Here is a 14580-nt window from a genome sequence, read left to right on the forward strand (position 1 = left end):
TTTTGGGGTAAAATACCAGCTTCACATAAGTTCCAACTGTGTACTAGCTCAACACGCTGTAACCTATTCACACTTATTTTTAGTCCAGCAACACACGATGTCCTATTTTCCTTTTCGTATGCTTATTTTCTTTCTCTTACCATCGTTGTTATTTTCTTTTTGAAGAAACAAACAAAAAAACAAGGAGATGAGTAGTAGTTACCAGATAAGCTAGCAGTTAGCCTCGCTTCTTATATTTCTTCTTCTACTACTTTTCTTTCTTCTTTGTATTTTCCAGCAGTCTGGATGCCCTGTGGCACCATGCTGCCTGACACAGGTTGGTCTTGGGACTAGAACAGACAACTGGTTTGGGGGAGGAGACTTGCTATTGTTCGGTTGACATATCGTAATGTGTGTGGTGTGCTGTGTTGGTCATCTTGAGTACACCACAAACAATCAGAGCTGTAAGAACATATATCATACGCAGATTTAGTCCTCGTCATGTGTGGGATCGCTCACTTTTAACAAATTGTCAAGATGTTAAAAATCAGTATTTTTGTAACTCTCAAGGCATTGATCCAATGTATATGCTGTTGTTTGAATGCCAACGTTTTTTTCAATTGTTACTCACTCATATAAAAGAAATGGCCATAATTTACTTAATCTGAAAATTAAATAAGCACTCATTACATGTTTTCACAGTACTACATTAGAATGTAAATGATGGTGTAAGGTGATCATCATGATGCAATGACATGATACTTTGACCTCTACGGAATAGGCATGAAACGTAATCACTCCATTTGATCATATTACCCCCTGAAGAAGGGGCCATGTATGGTCAATGAAATCCGATATTAAGGTTAAATGTTGTTTGTTCACAGGGTCCCATTGTTTCCTGTCACTCATCCCTCCATCGGTTTCTTCATCTCATCATTATTTATTGTTTACTCATGACACAGCATCTTACCAGCCCAGACATCAATAGTGAGTGTTTTTTTTCTTTTAATAGTAGCCACAATTTTTTCCTCGTTGGAAGCAATATAGCCTCACTGCTGCCATTGATTTTTGTGGATTGTGCTCTGCTAAGCACTCTTTCAAGCCCCAGCTGCTATATTAAGCAGTCGTTTCCCACAATAGATGGTACACTTTCTATGCCTTCCGTTGCAATTTGGTTGGCTCTAATGGGCACGTCATTACTCACATGCCACATTGATTGCACAGTAGTGGATTTTAAAAGGAGCAGTTGAATGTGGTTGCCAACAAAAGAGCCATTTTCATCTGGATTGGTTCAGCCTGATAGTTCCAGCTTCTTCTCCCACTGAACAATCCTGCTCTGATGGAGGCCTGAGGATTTTGCAGAGTGAAACTCAATATTGCACTTCTAAATCTTAAACTCCTATTGGAACCAACAGACAGTGGTGTTCCAGGATTGATGTCTCTGGCCAAATATTTATTTGCATGCCTTTCGTTCTAATGTGATGTGACTACATTTCATTTTGCAGGCTAAAGTACTGTATGTCTCTTGAAATCACCGCTGCCGTGGGAGTGCAAGTGCAAATGATTCTAGAGGCTGGGCAGCTTTTCCCATCAGTTGTGGTGCACCGGATTCCCGCTACGTTGTCTGCGATCAGCTTCCCATGTCAGTAAGGGTCAATAAATGAGTGCATGCATTAGGCAGACCACAGAACATGGGGAGAATAACATGCCCTGTGAGCAGAACTACTTGAATATATAAGGACTCTGTGTTGCTTCTGATTGTGAGGTCTACTACAGGTGAATTGGTCCAGGCAGTAATCATGTTACTTACTGATGTCATCTAATTGGCTGCACAAGATGACAAAATGTTTCAGTTAGGTGTTTTTTTTCTCTGCAGAATTAAAAAAAATAAAATAAAATGAATTGATCCGTCATCATAAGGTATTTATAAAGTTCAGACACAGTGACTTGTTTTACGTTTAGAGCACTTAACTACTTTTTTTAACAGTTGTCCCATGTGAGACTTTTAAAATGCCACACATTATGATTTTGTTGGTATAGCTAGTTGAGTTTTTGTTTACGTTTTCCTTGGAGAATTGTTTTCCACCTTTTTCCACCTTCACATTTCTGCGGCATGTTGCGACTCTTGGTTGTAATTGTTTAATCAAGGCCCATTTGTTATGAACAAACCGACTCAAATGTGCAGATTACGACACACAGTGGGACACAAAGGGGAAGAAAAAAGAGCCCAATGTAAATTCCTCATTAAATGTGATTAAAAAAATGAGCAAGGGCTTGCGTGCTGAGTGAAACAGGTTGAGAAAAAGAAGGTTTGTGTATTAAATATTTGGTGGGTAAACACCAATTTAGCCAGTTGAGGTCACATTTGTATGCATGCCTTTTGAATTGAAGAACATCTGTCTGTTTGTGTTTCAGTGAGTCACGGTTAACTGTAACAAGTTAGAGTTTGGAGGGACATGGATTGTTACATGTCTGTGTGTATGCATCCATGGTAGAAGATTATGGCTGCCCACACAGCTGTCTGTCAAATGTAAGGGGACAACTGTCTGATTAAAAGCCTCAAATGCATGTCAATAGATCACAATCTGCCTCCTGGCTTCAACGACGGTGCTTCTTGTCCTCCAAGCTCCCCTTGGTGTGGAGAGAAGAATTAGCTGTGAGCCTCATCATGTATTCAGAGATGTAATGGCTTCTGTGTGCCTGCACTGCATAGATTAGCACCAAAGTGAAGCTACATGTTGGCTCAGTCTTTTATGACCATTGCTATGATGGATGTCGAGCCGAAGTGTCGTTAGCAATGTTGTGAAGTGAATTGTGCTGTAGATTGGCCAAAAAACCTGGCTTGTTTTCTGATAGTGTAGCCATAGGGCATGTCGACATGTGTAGGGAGAACCAATGGAAGAGGACCTCTTATTGTGCCACTATTTTTGTCCTTTGTAAATATGGTCAGCGTGTAATGACCAGCCCCCTAGTTCACATCTACTAAGATGTGACAGAAGGGAAGGGGGAGAGCATTTGAACACCCCATAAATTGTCATGCAGGCTGCCTGTGACTTTCATTCCCCCGACAGCCTGGCATAAAAACTCTGTGCCAAACCGTCACACTGCCATGGCCCATTCAAACACTTTAGACAGTGAAGCACAATTAATGGCAGATCACTCACATGGTGGAAAGGCTCATTTTCATAAAGTTTCCTTTATTATCTGAGGAGTATATTAAGCCAGGAATATATTTACGTACCAGCTGCCAATGTTAACAGCTTGCTAATTGCCTGTTCGATGATTAATAAGCTTACAGCAGATGCTAATGAAGCGAGCAGTCATAGTTTCAAAGGTGCTCATGTGGCAGGGATTGTATTTTTTCGCAGCTTAATTACAGACATAATTAGGCACTTGTTGCATCTGCTTTGGTGCAAATACAATAATTGATGGAGATGATATATGTCTCAGCTAATAGATGACTATTAGATGACTGGAGTGCTGTCACTCCTAGAGTAAGCAGTAAAGGATACGTTTGTGGATGTAAATAATATAGATTGACAAAGTGTCACTAAACACACCATTTTTGTGCATCATTTAGAGCGTTTTAACTGCTGCAGATATGACATGATGCACTCTTATGTCCGAACCCGAATACGAATCATCTTTATTTGCCAAGTATGTCCAAAAAAAACACACAAGGAATTTGTCTCCGGTAGTTGGAGCCGCTCTAGTACGACAACAGACATAAAGACATTGAGAAAAACAGTCACTGAGCAATAAAGGGTTGCTAGTTATCTGGTAATGCCGGTATAATTAAAAAAATGTATTTATTTTTTGACAATTGTGCAAAAAGATACAGAGTCCTCTAGCACTTAGAGCAGTTCGAATGACTAATCTCGCAATAGTCCGGTGCAATGACCATTGTGCAAAGGGCGCCGAGACTTCAAGGAGTGTATGCAGTTTAAAGTGACGAGTAGTGCGATAATCTGGGACAATGTTGGTTGTGCAAATGTTGCTGATACTCCTCAGTCAGTGTGCAAATGGGGCAGATGCTACTCTGGCATGAGTGGCCAGTATTGGTCAACAACAGATATGCAAATAGTGCAGCGTGGCGAGACTACTACAGTGAGTGCACGAGTAGTATATAATTGGCCCGACAGAAATGTGACAACAAACTCAGACAAAAGAAATTGGCAGCATGTTGCAATGGAATTGTAAGTTAGCTGTTTACGAAGTTGATTGCAAGAGGGAAGAAGCTCTTGGAATGTCTGCTAGTTCTAGTTTGCATTGATTATGTTATTGATTCCTACCGGCCAGTGTGTAGCTATCCAGTAATGCCAGGACTGAAGAGTGTTTGACAAACAACACTTCTCCTGCCTTGTTGCGTTGAAAGCAATTGTCACTGTCTGTGTTTGTATTTTATGGCCCAGGAGCAAGTGCTGATGTTGACATGCATCTATTTATAACAGCCAAAGGAGAATAAATGCCGGTTCTACTGTTGGCGCTCTGATGCGGCAATTTTAAAGGATTTCTGTGCAAGACACTTTTGATGATGCCTATTGCCCTTTTTTTTAATGTATTCTCACATTACTTATGAATGATGTTCACATACTGTAAACTAGCCCTGTTGACACTCTATATCTAAACAACCAATGAAAAGAAGTGTATTGGAAGAACGTACATACCACTCATATCTCACTTGGATACCAGAAGTGTCCATTAAAGAGGCACTAAACAGAGAAGAGTGTTATTTAAAAGCCTGCCAAATTTGAATGAATATAAAATATATATATATATAAGTATATAAAATCAGGTTTCAAAACTTGAATAATAAGGGCTACCTCTCAGCTTTCAGTTGCTGTGGGTGTGTTGAATGGATGCGCCAAAAGGAATCAAACACACTGAGGGGGTGATAGCTTAATGATGTAAAATCACGTTAGGAGGCTCAACCTCAAAATTGAATGGTTATTGGGGACTATAATCATAAAAATCAGCACACAAGACAACTTACCCTCATTGTTGGTGACATAATCTCAGAGCCGAACACGGCACCTGATGACGGCGGGACGGTAAGAGGAAACCCAGCTAGTGAGACAGTCGGCACTGCCCCATTCACTAGTATCAAGTTGCACACGAAGCCATGTTGTCGCTCGTAAAATGCTCTCTGCAGAGTCACTTTGTGTTCATGTTCAGCTTGCCATCTGCGTGTCTTCAAAGTCAGTCCATTGATTTTTTTATTTCCTCATTTTTTGGGAGCTTAAATAACGTCACCGAGCTGTTCTGTAAATTGATCTACTCATCCATCCATCATCCATCCATCCATGCGTCCCACCGCCACAGAAATTGATCCCATTCCCTCCCAATCCTGAGTCAAAATTTTACAGAATCTCACTCCCATCCTTTTCCGTCCCTTTTTATTCCCTGTCAATCCTGCCCCGTTTTAATTCCTTGGAATAAAATATGCAGTACATGGGTCACACCACGTCTGCCTTAATCACCGTAGTAAATACAGTACACTGAATTACCAGAATGCTCGAGAAACAAAACATATCTTATCGACTCATCAGCATTTTTTTTTGCAGCATATTACTGTACTGTAAGAAATATTTTTTGGGTAGTTTTTTTTTCATGGCGTAAAACACCTAGTACAGTACAGAGATAATGTAAATAAATATAAAAAAGCTTGAAAATATGAGCAAAGTTATAAATTTTATCCATATTTACCACACCGATGTGTTTTGGGCATGGTGACATTGTTGACGTACAGTACACATCATAGGGGAGAAACCTTGCATGAGCCTCGAGAATTAGCATGCTTCCTAGTTCCAAATCTGTTGCCATAGACGAATGGCTTGAGAAAAATAGCATGTTCCATACTCCAGAGACTTTTGTATTCCTCAGCGTTAACACCTCAGCCATGCCATTTCTCTCTGTGCAGCGCTCTATGCACAATAGACGACAGATATAACCATCATCACCATGACTGCCACGTCAATGCGCCACATTCAACATGGCCACCACATTGGCATGGGAGGTACGTTATAGAATTGGATCTAGTCATATTGTATATCTGTGACTAGAAAATACATCAGTCCCATTCTCTGCCTTCATTGCGCCACAGCGCAACTAAACAACAGCGGCCTATTCTGGAACTAACAAACTTTGTCAGTGGCTATTAAAGTCCATCTATCCATTTTCTGTACCACTTATCCTCACACGGTTCACGGCCGTGCTGGAGCCTATCCCAGCTATCTTTGGGCGAGAGGCGGGGTACACCCTGAACTGGTCCCCAGCCAATCGCAGGGCACATATAAACAAACAACCATTCGCACTCGCATTCACACCTACAGGCAATTTAGAGTCTTCAATTAATCTACCATGCATGTTTTTGCGATGTGGGAGGAAACCGGAGTGCCCGGAGAAAACCCACGCAGGCGAACATGCAAACTCCACACAGGCGGGGCCGGGATTTGAACACCGGTCCTCAGAACTGTGAGGCAGATGTGTTAACCAGTCGTCCATTGTGCTTCCACTGGCTATTAAAGCGACTAATGGAAACTATTTCTGGACAGTTTGTTTGGTCCCGACAGTCTGTTTTATCCAGTATCCGTTATATCAGAGTCCGTTATATCGAAGTTCTACTTTATTGTAAAATATTGTCATGAAAAAAATAATAAAAACTCCTGGCTACTTTGTTGTCATTTTTAACGCTCCCACCCACTCCCAGTGACTTCCAGTTCCCGCTCCTGCCCACTCCCGGTGACCTTTGCTCCGGCTCCTGCCCAATCCCGTTATTGATAGTGAAATTCTCTCCCATTCCACAGGAATCCTGTGGGAATCCTGAAAAAATGTCAGCCTCTAGTCATTAGTGGTTATCCCAGCCACTACAGACTAGTACCCCAGTATAAAGTCAGACTCAGCAGGGGAGCTTCAAGCAAGTATGCCATGGCCACAAAGCTGCCCGGTCTCCATGTTTCATCTATAGAAAGCCTTGACAGAATGTGAAAAATGTGTCAGACCCATATCAGAACGTGAGAAACACGAGGGACCCAATCAGAACGTGTTGAGCAGGAAGGAGCGTACTGGCATCTGTGGTACACCGTGGGCCAAACCGTAATGTGCCTTTGGGCCGTGAGACCGTGAAAAATGTAGCAAGACTGAAATACGGAGCAAAAAAATGGCCAAAATCCCACAGTGCACTACGTTTTTGGGCAAAAGGGAGCTGCTGTGCCCCCATAATGTAAACCTACAAAGCACAAGGTGTGTTCAACCTTGCTTGCCAACAGTTCAGGCAATACCACAAGGCATCAGTGTCACACTGAAAACACCTTTCTCTTCTCACACCATGTGTGACATCTTTACATTTTTAATACGCAGTGGTTTACTTTTCTCAGCACATGACAGTAAAACATTTTGTATTGTTACTTAAACTGTGAAAAGATACAGAAAGATGTTATGATCGCTAAAGTTTGAGCCTGCAACTGATTAAATTCAACTGAATGTCTTATGGAAAAAAATGTTTTGGAAATGGACTAAATTGGAAGCCGACGAGCCTTATGAAAGTGATTGTGTTCGACTTGTCTGGCTATCATTGCAAACTGAGAGGATTAACATTAGCTTTTTGAGGTTTTTAATTCCCCAAGTTTATTGGAAGCCATTCCTGCCGGTGCTCACGGATCATGTGTAATTCTTCAGAGAAACATACCAAAATGGCGTTCTTGCATCGATTCATGTATGATTTCCAAGTACAATTGCATGATGAACGCTATCTGGTCTTTGGCACAGACAGAAGAGCTTCGGTTTAAGAAATGGAGACAGACCCACTGGTCGAGATGTAGAACAGAATAAATCCTTCTCCAAATCCTATGTTTTGCATCCGTTATGATTTCAAATATCCCTCATTAACTGAAAATATATGCATTGTCTCTATCTTTTCAGAAGCTCTTAGTTTACAGTTAATAAATGGCTTTGAAGTCATTGTCTCGCTACTCAGACGCTACAAAGTGTGATTAGCTCGACAATGTCTGGTAAACCCTCTTTCTGCTGTTTATTTAATTGTCCCTATGATGCCGCAGCTATGCTCTATTTATTTTGCTACTTAACTAAAACAAAAGGCCGGGTTCAACTTTAGCGGCGGCTCATGCAGTATTAAGCAGAGTGGAAGACTGAGCTGCACTCCAGAGACATAGCTCCCGAGCTTGGTGCACAAAGACCAGCAAGTGTGTGAGCTTGTGTGTGTGTTTTCGTTCGCGTTTGTTCCGTGTTAGTGCCAAGCCTGTGAAGAACACAGCTTTGAGGCTATGAATAATTTTCTGTGTTTATGCTTTCTATGCCCCCAGAGTTGCTATTCCCAACCCCTGCCAGAATTATTCCATTCCTCCATCCCACAGATTTGACTCCTATTTACCTACAAAATCACTTGTATTCATTACTGCAACATCTAAATATATTATATCCAAAACAGAAGAACTTTTCTTGCAACAAAGCAATTGTTTGAATGTCTTGTTTTTAATAAAGGGTAGCTTGTAACTGTTCCAATACAAATCAAAGTTAACCACTGTATAATAAAGTAAACCCACTCACCCTTCAAATCACTTGACATTCACATAACTGAGTGGGAACAGGAAACAGAAGTTTCTCTTCTCTGGTCATTTTCATACTTAATACATCCAATACATCAATAGCAGGGCTTGACATTAACTTTTTTAGTCACCAGCCACTGTGGCTACTGGTTTCCCAGAATTACTACCCACGCAACATTTTAACAAGCCACAGTTTTCTATTGTATGTGTTTTTCCCAACCGAAGTGCATTCGTCAACAGGGGGATCAAAATACAACCTGCCAAAGTGGCTTGTGGGAGTGTCGGTGCTACCCACCACATCTGAAATTCACCCACATTTGGTGGGTTGGTGGGTATTATTTGTAAGCCCTAATCATTAGCCAATATGTATGGGTGCGTGATTTTATGTTTGAGTTAGATTTAAAACAGCATCCACAGAGCATGTGTTAGAAAACACGGCATACCAATATATTTTACTTATTGTCTGAGGTAAGTAGATATGTAATGTGATGTCGTGACCAAATTAGTTACAGTTGCAGTACACTTTCAGCAAGTGCTACCTAGGGCAACCTCTTTTCAGCTCATTAAATTACCAACATTAGGTAGTCTGTCTCATAATAGAGTATATTTGTACCAACAAATGTTCAAGGGATGTGTATTAAGAAGTAGTACAGGGATCAATTAGGCAGAGTGTCTGAGGGTTTCTATAGTTCATACTATTCAGAGGAAATCGGCATTTTACAGTATGTGAAAGACTTCTCAATGCATTTTACAAAGAATATGCTTGCAACCAGGAATGCAAAGAGATGCTCACTAAAATATATAAACTGCATGTATACTGTACGTGCTTTATTGAGGTCAGTAATGTATGTGTGCTCTTTTAACTTTTCATCTATCGATTCAACTAACTATTTATTCATTTCCCCTTATTTCACAATGAATGGGAAGTAGGCCTGCTGTTGTGCACCACAAATCTGCATACATTATAGATGATTAAAAGGATATCTCAAAGGAAGAGTTGCTTGATTACAGTGTGATCGTGTGTATTAGCTATCATGCTGCTGGTGTCCAAAAGTAGTCTATATCCGTGATAATTCATTGTTAAGGTAGAACTGTAGCTTTAGTTAAAGTTCATGCTGTTAGTTCAGTGGTATTTTACTGGTTGCCCGTGACCTATGATATGTTTGAAACCCTTTTTTCCTACACAAAGAAAAACAAAAAGAAAATGATTGAAACGTTGTATACACTGCATGTTCTCTTTAGGGTCGGAGGTAACTGAAGCCTATCCCAACTGACTTCAGGCGAGAGGCGGGGTAAACCGTAGACTGGCTACCAGTCACTTGCAGGGCACATAGAGACAAGCAACCATTCACATTTATAGACAATTTAGAGTCTTTAATTCATCTGAAGCGGGGTACACACACCGATTTTCAACATCATAGCCAATTTTTCAAATGTGAGAGACCCCACACATAACAAGGAAAAACTCAATTTGTGTGTGCTAATTGCTCTGATAATGTGTGGAAAGGTTATAATAGTTTTATTTTGTTTTGACTTTAAAACTTTATAGCAGGTTTGTTATTTTTTGTTGTTTAGTTTTTATTAGTTTCAGTATTAGTTTTAGGTTTTTTTTGTTAGGGGTATTTGTCAAGCGTGAGATGTAGAAAAAGATCACAATAAGTATTGTATAATAAAAGCTTTTTTTTTTTAAAGTACCATTTAAAAAGAAATATACAAAATAACAGATGAGCAACCATCCACAAATCAAATACAGGTACTGTGTAACAGTCCACAAAATTGGAAGTGTAATAAATGCAGTGCATAATAATCCTTCTTAGCTTAGATTAGATGTATCACAATGCACAGTAAAACCATTTCGAGAAAAATGCTGAAGTAAGGCCTTTTGTATGTGTTCATTTGTTTAACTTGCAAAAAAAAGATCTTATTAGGCATGTTTTCCATCCCTTGTTCTAAATAGCAAATTTCTCAAGTAGACTATCAGACAGACAGACAGAAAGTAAGCTTGCTTTTACCTGCTGTATCTCCAGTGAAAGGGCATCCAGTCTTTTTGTTGTTGTTGTTGAGTCCATGATTATTGTGACAAAGCTTTTCAAGTTTTCCAAGTAGTCAAGTAGTGCTGTGCAAATGTCCTGTTGTTGAGGTAGTTCAATCACCTGCTGTGTCAGCGAGACAAACTCGTTTTCTGCTTACACAGCTGCCTTTCGTGGCTGGAAACAGCTGCGTTTCCCCCAAAAGACGAGTAACCAACGTGCAGCTTCTGTGAAGGCACTAGCTAGTCGGTAGCAGTTTAGCCATTTCTGTTAGCAACATGTAACAACAAAAACAGCTTGGACGTAAAAGTTTGCTTCGTGGCAAAACCTACGCTTGGTCTGGCTGTCGGTCTGGGCAGCAGTGAATACAACGGCGCTGCCCGATGATGTCACTTCTAGGCGACACACAGTAAGCGAGCTACAATTCCCAAATGACTGTTTGACGTTCCTGTATCCATTAAGAATCTATATAATTATCCGAAATAAATACATTTGAACATTAACGCCGAAAGCTCATGTATAAAATTAATTGACAAAGACAAAAACTAGGGACATCTTCGCTGTAATAAAAGTTACTTTTAGTTAGTTTTGCTCATGTAAAACGTTGTTTTAGTCAGTTAACGTTTTTTTTTTAAAAAAACATTCTCGTTTTTATTTTGTTTTGTTTTACGAAAATGTTTTTTTCAATTTTAGTTTGAGTTATTTTGTTCGTTTTCGTTTATTCTAACAACCTTGGTGTGTGGTGTACTCTGGATGACCAACACAGCACACCACACACATAACCATATCCCCACGGACAAATCCCCAAACCAGATGTCCGTCATAGTGCCAAGACTGACTTGCGTGAGGCAGCATGGTGCCGCAGAGCATCTAGACTTGCGTAAAATACAAAGAGTAATACAGGAAGCTAGGCTTACTGTTAGCTTTTCTATACTGTGTTTGCAAACTCTTCGTCTTGTCATTTTGATGGTAGTAAATGCCTTATGAGACATGCTATACAAAAACTCAACAAACCAGTCTATTTGTGCCCAGCAATTGCTCGCTTTTGAGCTACGTTGCAATCACGGAGGCTTGGCTGGACTCTGTGTTGACCACATACAGTGCATATGGATTTTTGATCGGAAATTGAACAGGCTTACCACTTTTGATGACCATTTTTGGAGAAGAACAACTATTCTCAACACACCCCATATACTACAGGATAATCTTTCAAAGAAATCAAGAGAATCAGGCCTTTACTGACTTTGATTTCAAAGGAGGGAAAATGCTCAAACTTGGTATGTGTGTAATTCGCTTTAGAACCTTGTTTTGGGGAAGTGTGTGGAAAGGAAAAAACCTGGAGAAAACCCACACAGGTAAAGCGACAACATTACAAAGAGCTGCATTAGAAAAAGCGGACGTGGCTGAGGACAGCATGCGGACGTAAAGGTGGAAGGGTGCGCGTGAAGGAGGACGCTAAAGGCACGCCCCCAGTAGGTATATAGCGCCGGTATGTGCATTGTGCAAAACAACATCGGTTTGGCTAAGGACCCCCGAAAATGACTGCGGTCAAGCTAGCCTCCACTCATAAAGTAGCGATCAAGCTAGCCGCCCCTAATTTTGTACATACTAGGCATTATGGTAATAAGTCGCCAACTCGCGGCGAAAGCCACCTTCAAAATAAAAACTTCCCAATAATACGGACGTCAATGCTCTTCGTTAAGGACTGCAACCAGCAAGGTTAATTTGAATCTTGAGATGCATTAAAAAATGTAGTTTATTAGTTTTCGGAGACTTTTATTTTGAAATACAATATCAGATCTTTATCAAACCTCTTTTAGCGGAGTCCTTGGTGGTCTGTCACACAGATCTGGACTTGTCTTGCGATACCAATGGGATTATGTTGGGGTGGCTTTGGCTCAGTCGGTAGAACAGGTTCGAATCCCTGCTACGACTGCATGTCGAAGTGTCCTTGGGCAACACACTAAACCCTAATTTGCTCCCAGTGGGCCTGGCAGCGCCTCGCATGGCAGCAGTCGCCCATTGGTTTATGAATGTGAGGCTTTGTAAAGCGCTTTGGGCACTGTGATGATGAAGATAAAGTGCTATATAAGTGCAGTCCGTTTACCATTTATTTTTCCTAAGATATCAAATAAGATTCTCAAGATTCAAATTAACTTTGCTGGTTGCGTAATGCCTAGTATGAACAAGGAAGATAACCAGAAACATATTTTTTATTCATAGCCCATGCTAAAAATCATACTCACATACTGTGTGTATTAATAACAAAACTAAAACAGAACTAAAAGACCCACTGCGAAAGTGGATTAGTAGCATTTGAGTTTCCTGTTAACATGAGCAGAACAGTGGCAAGATCCCTAAAACATTTTTAAAAAAGAAGACAAAAGCATATCATCATCATCCTTTCAAGTTCTGCGCCAGTACTCCACGATGTCCTATGTGGTAACCTCTTTTGATGACACAGTGTGATATTTGCCTTTTAATTCCAACCCCCTGTCATCATGGATTATGCTAAAAGATGTACAGTAGTACAAAACAAATTGTCTGACAAAACTATTCTGTCACTGTAGTAAAAAGCACTTTGCTTCAAAGCAACAAACAACATCATCAGCCATGGATTTGGCCCGGGTCCTTAGCGAAACCTCTTAAAGTGTTTCTCTGCCTCAATCTTAATTGCTTCGGGCAAACTCAGGGTTTATTCTCCAAGGAACTGTGTTCTAATGATATCTATTGCTTTGACAACAGTGTTAATTCTTTCAGCATGTTTTGCTCTTATCCTCGATGCTTAGGAAGCTCATGGAGGATTTTGTGATTTTTCATGGCAGGTGGCCAATTGTTTTCTTCTGACCTTAAGGAATTTTACACAAATCCGTGCAGAAGTGATGCGGTGAAAGTGATACGATTATTGCTGCATAAATGTACAAGTCAACTCAACTCGAAAAAAAAAAAAAGTACAAATAGTCCAGACTTTGTTTGGATATGCGCATACAGAGGATGTGAAATTACTTTGGGGAAGAGTCGAAGGGCATATAAAGACAAACGGCCATTCACATTTATACCTGTGGGCAGTTTAGTCTTCAATTAACGTAATTTGGGAAGAAGCTCGAGTGCCAGTGGAAAACCCACACAAGCACGGGGAAAACAGGCTCCGCACAGAAAGGCCAAAGCTGAGAGTTGAACCCAGAACCTCTTGACTGTGTGGCAGACATGCTAACCACATGCTCCACCATTCCACCGCAAATAATGTCTTAAATTCAATTCAATTAGCACAAATTTAAACCCTCATTAAGTGTAACTAATGGACATGTTTGTGCTATTGTACTTAGGTTAGCTTTCAACTATTGTCTGTACTTTGGAGGTTGAACTGTAACTTCTTTCCTAATTAGGTTTCCACTGGGGGCTAATTCTAAACTGTGGAAAGGAACATTTTGCACAGTTTAGAAGATGTACAGATAGAGCCTATTTTTCCAATATTTTCAGAGTTCATAGGCAGTTGAGACAATGTTTTTTATTCACTTTTAGGCAGCTATAATGGTTACGCATTAGCTTCAATAATTGAATATGTAAAAATAATCTGTAATCATCCATCCATTTTCTGAGCCGCTTCTCCTCACGAGGGTCGCGGGCGTGCTGGAGCCTATGCCAGCTGTCATCGGGCAGGAGGCGGGGTACACCCTGAACTGCTTGAATCTGTAATCAATACTTGTCAAATTTTCTCTGGAATATTATGCTTTAGGCAATCATTTATCATCCTCTTTTGTTAGCCCTGAACACGACCTGTTAAAGTTTCAAACATATGAACAGCATTTCGTGTGCAAGAAGTGGAAGTGGTTTCTGGTCAGGCCCTAAACAAACCTGCTTTTCACTAACAACCCTCACTTATCATCTTCAAAATAAAAAATAAAACATGATGACAACTGATTATTTTATTACTGAGATTAACTCTCAACAGTAGAGATGGCATCATCATGAATGCTAATGGTCGTGAGAGGTGTCTAGCCTGGTCC

Source organism: Phyllopteryx taeniolatus, chromosome 2 (genome assembly GCF_024500385.1).
Source record: "Phyllopteryx taeniolatus isolate TA_2022b chromosome 2, UOR_Ptae_1.2, whole genome shotgun sequence".
In the NCBI taxonomy this organism is placed as follows: Eukaryota; Metazoa; Chordata; class Actinopteri; order Syngnathiformes; family Syngnathidae; genus Phyllopteryx; species Phyllopteryx taeniolatus.